This window comes from Bufo gargarizans, chromosome 9 (assembly GCF_014858855.1).
Source record: "Bufo gargarizans isolate SCDJY-AF-19 chromosome 9, ASM1485885v1, whole genome shotgun sequence".
Taxonomy (NCBI): Eukaryota; Metazoa; Chordata; class Amphibia; order Anura; family Bufonidae; genus Bufo; species Bufo gargarizans.
Window position 1 is genome coordinate 117,595,722 of NC_058088.1, and position 6,433 is coordinate 117,602,154.

General features: G+C 49.4%; 1 long non-coding RNA gene across 2 annotated transcripts; it reads left to right on the forward strand.

The window, feature by feature from the left end:
- The first annotated feature begins 756 nt into the window (after nucleotides 1-756).
- Nucleotides 757-3,909, forward strand: LOC122919517. Of its 2 annotated transcripts, XR_006386797.1 has the most exons (4): nucleotides 757-1,000; nucleotides 2,004-2,101; nucleotides 3,536-3,681; nucleotides 3,850-3,909. It is a non-coding gene; the product is annotated as an uncharacterized LOC122919517 (long non-coding RNA). The 2 variants fall into 2 exon arrangements; XR_006386796.1 differs by lacking the exon at nucleotides 757-1,000 and having other exon boundaries at nucleotides 2,088-2,145.
- The last annotated feature ends 2,524 nt before the right edge of the window (nucleotides 3,910-6,433 follow it).

The window sequence follows — 6,433 nt, forward strand, 5'->3', positions numbered from 1 at the left end:
TATTTGGGGGGCTGCCTGCACAGTATATTTGGGGGGCTGTCTGCACAGTATATGGGGGGCTGTCTGCACAGTATATTTGGGGGGCTGTCTGCACAGTATATTTGGGGGGCTGCCTGCACAGTATATTTGGGGGGCTGTCTGCACAGTATATTTGGGGGGCTGTCTGCACAGTATATTTGGGGGGCTGTCTGCACAGTATATTTGGGGGGCTGTCTGCACAGTATATTTGGGGGGCTGCCTGCACAGTATATTTGGGGGGCTGTCTGCACAGTATATGGGGGGCTGTCTGCACAGTATATTTGGGGGGCTGCCTGCGCAGTATATGGGGGGGGGGGGGTCTGTCTGCACAGTATATTTGGGGGGCTGTCTGCACAGTATATTTGGGGGGCTGTCTGCACAGTATATGGGGGGCTGTCTGCACAGTATATAGGGGGGCTGTCTGCGCAGTATATGGGGGGGCTGTCAGCGCAGTATATGGGGGGGCTGTCTGCACAGTATATAGGGGGCTGTCTGCTCAGTATATGGGGGGGCTGTCTGCACAGTATATTTGGGGGTCTGTCTGCGCATTAAATGGGGGGGGCTGTCTGCGCAGTATATGGGGGAATCTGTCTGCGCAGTATATTGGGGTCTGTCTGCGCAGTATATGGGGGGGCTGTCTGCGCAGTATATGGGGGGGCTGTCTGCGCAGTATATGGGGGGGCTGTATGCGCAGTGTATTGGGGGGCTGTCTGCGCAGTATATGGGGGGGCTGTCTGCGCAGTATATGGGGGGCTGTCTGTGCGGTACAGTATATTGGGGGATGTATGTGCAGCATATTTTGGGGGGCAGTGTATTATATTTGTGGCCTGTGTGTTAGATGTGTACAACCCTAATTTAATAAATACTACGAAACTGCAGCCATCTCGTCACTTGGAGAAGGATGAGAAGCGGCCCCCATCCAGAGGCACACATCTGCCACCAGATCCGTCGCTCACTGGATTCTGTAATCAACGTCTGCTGTGTATGTGTGCACCGTCCGTCTGCTGTGTATATGTGCACCGTCCGTCTGCTGTGTATATGTGCACCGTCCGTCTGCTGTGTATGTGTGCACCGTCCGTCTGCTGTGTATGTGTGCACCGTCCGTCTGCTGTGTATGTGTGCACCGTCCGTCTGCTGTGTATGTGTGCACCGTCCGTCTGCTGTGTATGTGTGCACCGTCCGTCTGCTGTGTATGTGTGCACCGTCCGTCTGCTGTGTATGTGTGCACCGTCCGTCTGCTGTGTATGTGTGCACCGTCCGTCTGCTGTGTATGTGTGCACCGTCCGTCTGCTGTGTATATGTGCACCGTCCGTCTGCTGTGTATATGTGCACCGTCCGTCTGCTGTGTATATGTGCACCGTCCGTCTGCTGTGTATGTGCGCACCGTCAGTCTTCTGTGTATGTGTGCACCGTCAGTCTGCTGTGTATGTGTGCACCGTCAGTCTGCTGTGTATGTGTGCACCGTCAGTCTGCTGTGTATGTGTGCACCGTCCGTCTGCTGTGTATGTGTGCACCGTCCGTCTGCTGTGTATGTGTGCACCGTCCGTCTGCTGTGTATGTGTGCACCGTCCGTCTGCTGTGTATATGTGCACCGTCCGTCTGCTGTGTATATGTGCACCGTCCGTCTGCTGTGTATATGCGCACCGTCCGTCTGCTGTGTATGTGCGCACCGTCCGTCTGCTGTGTATGTGCGCACCGTCAGTCTTCTGTGTATGTGTGCACCGTCAGTCTGCTGTGTATGTGTGCACCGTCAGTCTGCTGTGTATGTGTGCACCGTCAGTCTGCTGTGTATGTGTGCACCGTCAGTCTGCTGTGTATGTGTGCACCGTCAGTCTGCTGTGTATGTGTGCACCGTCCGTCTGCTGTGTATGTGTGCACCGTCCGTCTGCTGTGTATATGTGCACTGTCAGTCTGCTGCACTGCGTCTGTTCTGCCATTTGCTCTAACAATTTTAATTTTTTTTTTTGTGTCACATCTCTGACCAGCATGTTCTCCTATGGAACACGAAGTACCTGAAGTGGAATGAAGAAGCCCATGTTTGAGGCCTGCGCCCTGGCGGGAGCATTGAAGGGGCATCTGACAGGTGACGAGCTGCTCCTGTGTACTGTGATCACCGCGAGTTCAGAGGTCGGCAACCATAGGCCGTCCACATGCTGTGAATTACATCTCCCATCATGCTGGTAAAGTATTATGGGAGGTGTAGTCCAAAACATCTGGAATACCAAATGCGTATGAATGAAAAGCATGGTGTGTGATTGGTCAGTAACAAGGGTTGAAGCCTTGACGTGGCGTTACTGCTCACATGTGTATCCATGTGCCAATTCAACCAATGTGAGTGACTGTAACTAATACTGATTAGTTAACTATAAATACTGTGACAATGGAGAATTAAAAGACCGTATCTCCTACACACCACTTACACCGTGACCGTATCTCCTACACACCGCTTACACTGTGACTGTATCTTCTACACACTGCTTACACCGTGACCGTATCTCGTACACACTGCTTACACTGTGACCGTATCTCCTACACACCACTTACACCGTGACCGTATCTCCTACACACCACTTACACCGTGACTGTATCTCCTACACACCGCTTACACCGTGACCGTATCTTGTACACACCGCTTACACCGTGACCGTATCACCTACACACCGCTTACACCGTGACCGTATCTCCTACACACTGCTTACACCGTGACCGTATCTCCTACACACTGCTTACACCGTGACCGTATCACCTACACACCGCTTACACCGTGACCGTATCTCCTACACACCGCTTACACCGTGACCGTATCTCCTACACACTGCTTACACCGTGACCGTATCTCCTACACACTGCTTACACCGTGACCGTATCTCCTACACACCGCTTACACTGTGACCGTATCTCCTACACACCGCTTACACCGTGACCGTATCTCCTACACACCGCTTACACCGTGACCGTATCTCCTACACACCGCTTACACCGTGACCGTATCTCCTACACACCGCTTACACCGTGACCGTATCTCCTACACACCGCTTACACCGTGACCGTATCTCCTACACACTGCTTACACTGTGACCGTATCTCCTACACACTGCTTACACTGTGACCGTATCTCCTACACACTGCTTACACCTGTGACCGTATCTCCTACACACTGCTTACACCGTGACCTGTATCTCCTACACACCTGCTTACACCGTGACCGTATCTCCTACACACTGCTTACACCGTGACCGTATCACCTACACACTGCTTACACCGTGACCGTATCTCCTACACACTGCTTACACCGTGACCGTATCTCCTACACACTGCTTACACCGTGACCGTATCTCCTACACACCGCTTACACGGCCATAGAGGGACATATGTTCTGACCTTTCTGAGACCTGGGGGGATTTAAATGCGGTGTCTCAGAAGATATGTTGTAAGAACAGCAATTTTTTTTTTTAAACATTCATATTGTTCTTAACCTTACATCATGTTATGTTTTTTTTTTCCAACATTTAAACAGGTTACACAACGCGTTGCTGATCTATCCAGGACGGCTTCAGGATGGACTATAAGAAGGAGGTTCAGTCCCGATTGGGTCCGGCGCAACCTCAGGGAGTACATATACAGCGGCCTTGGTTTACGACGACGCACAATGGCACAAAGAAGGTAAATTATATATATTTTTTAAAGAAATGTAATTTAAGGGACTGTCTGTAACAGCAGAGCGTTTGGCTACCCTGTTTTGGACAGCCAACTTATGGTGTAATGTAGACGTAGCATTGGACATGGATGGTGTTTTTAAAGGTAAATTTTTATTTCATTTTTTTCATACAGAACTAAGAGCAGCGCTCTGGAGACTGAACAACCTCCTGATGCGGAAAATGAATGGATCGCCAACGCCAGACCTCCTGTCCCTCATGCATCTGCTCGGGAGAATCCGGGTCCCCTACCGGATCCCTCTGCTCAACAGAGGCTCTTAGGTTGACATCAAAATTTAAGAGCCCTGCTGAGCATGCAGAGATCCGGTAGGCCAAAGCAAAATGATTATGTGGCCCGTGTAGAGGTTGTTTCCAACACTGTAGAAGGTTTGGACGAATATCAGGAGTTTAGTGCTGCCTTGATTCGCCGCTGGGAGGGAGCAGAGTCGGCGATCCAATGCAGCCCTAACTACCATTATGGGGTAAGCATAATCAATTTGGTGGACTCAATGACGCCCGAGCAGTTGCATGAGTTTAATATCATGCTTAGAGAATGTGTCACAGAAATTGGCCACGGCCCCCACAACCCCATCCCACACCAGTGACCATTACCGACAACCTTCCCATTCCCAGCCCCCGGGCATGTGTTCCCTTCTGTCTCTTATTCTACTTCTCCGTCCCACCATTTTCCCCACCACCTCTACACATGCTCGGGTACCCTCCTCCTCAGACCCTTATACAACCCACAATTTCAACCTGCATCCTTTCCTGTGGACTGTATTTTTAGCTCAGAGAATAAAGAGGACAGGGGGGCTACCATTGCCAACCTCAAACCACCTACCCGACAGTCCTACTCCACTAAAAAAATTTATTTTTTTGTATAGTATGTATATATATATATATATATTTTTTTTTATGGATATATTGTAATTTATAAAAAAATAAAAAAATGTATAGTTAACTTCGATGTATTTGTGTTTTCATTGGCCGGTACAGGGTAACAGTACCCTTTGGCACTACCGCTGTGGTGACATTACAACTACCATAGGGTCACTACTGTACGTTTATTGAAAAGCCCTTGGTATTTTTTTTTCCCTAAACGACATTATTGCCAAAGGTGAACCATGAACAATACCATCAGTAATGAGCGATCTGTTGGCTCTTTATTGATCGCAGACCCTATGATTGCCACATGAACAGCAAAGGCTTGTTCGTCGTTCAATCTTGCCCCTTTTCATTTGAGCCCTTGTGGGAGTCACGGTCCATCAGCATCATCAGGAATTCATTAATAAATTGTAATTTAACAGTTTGATTAATGATTTCCCTATGACGCTATGACATAACTAGTGTGATTACCACAAGGGACACGCAAGGGACTAACTGCTGTTAAAGGGGTATCCCAATCAATGGTGGCATATTGCTTGAATATGCAACCATTGTCTGATAGGTGTGGGTACCACCGATGGGACACGCACCTATATTGAGAACGGAGCAGGTAGCGCTGTGGCTGGAGGACACCAGATTTAATGGGGTCCGTCGACCACTGTTTGCTAATCCACAACTCTCACATAGAGAAGAATGGAGGGCGGCAGAACATGCGCATTGCGCCATACTCCAATTTCGGGGACCAGTTCTCAATATAGGTGCGGGGAACAGCAGTTATAAGACAATGGGGGCATATACAAGCGATATGCCCCTATTGTCTGAGATGAGAAAACTCATTTTAAGGCCTCTTTCACACGACTGTATTCCCTACAAGAGGGCCATATGTCCCGCACTGGCATTGATCATGCCAACAGGAGTACACACAATCCTAGATTACACTGATGCTGCGCAAGTCGAGCTTCAGGTGGGGCTATTGTTTAGCACGAATAGAGAATAGATAATATGAATGCGGGACAATAGCCCATTGTGAGGCACAACATGAACAACATCAAGATGCCATGTGCTCCTGTACGCACAATCAATATCGCCCGTTAACTATCACTATACATGTTTTAGTGCATATAGTCGTGTACAAGAGTCCAAAAGGTGAGATACGGTCACGGTGTAAGCTGTGTGTAGGAGATACGGTCACGGTGTAAGCAGTGTGTAGGAGATACGGTCACGGTGTAAGCAGTGTGTAGGAGATACGGTCACGGTGTAAGCAGTGTGTAGGAGATACGGTCACGGTGTAAGCAGTGTGTAGGAGATACAGTCACGGTGTAAGCAGTGTGTAGGGAGTACGGTCACGGTGTAAGCAGTGTGTAGGGATACGGTCACGGTGTAAGCAGTGTGTAGGAGATACTGTCACAGTGTAAGCAGTGTGTAGGAGATACGGTCACGGTGTAAGCAGTGTGTAGAGATACGGTCACAGTGAAAGCAGGGTGTAGGAGATACGGTCACGGTGTAAGCAGTGTGTAGGAGATTACAGTCACGGTGGTAAGCAGTGTTGTAGGAGATCCGGTCACGGTGTAAGCAGTGTGTAGGAGATACGGTCACGGTGTAAGCAGTGTGTAGGAGATACGGTCACGGTGTAAGCAGTGTGTAGGAGATACGTCACGGTGAAAGCAGTGTGTAGGAGATACGGTCACGGTGTAAGCAGTGTGTAGGAGATACGGTCACGGTGTAAGCGGTGTGTAGGAGATACGGTCCGGTGTAAGCGGTGTGTAGGAGATACGGTCACGGTGTAAGCAGTGTGTAGGAGATACGGTCACGGTGTAAGCAGTGTGTAGGAGATA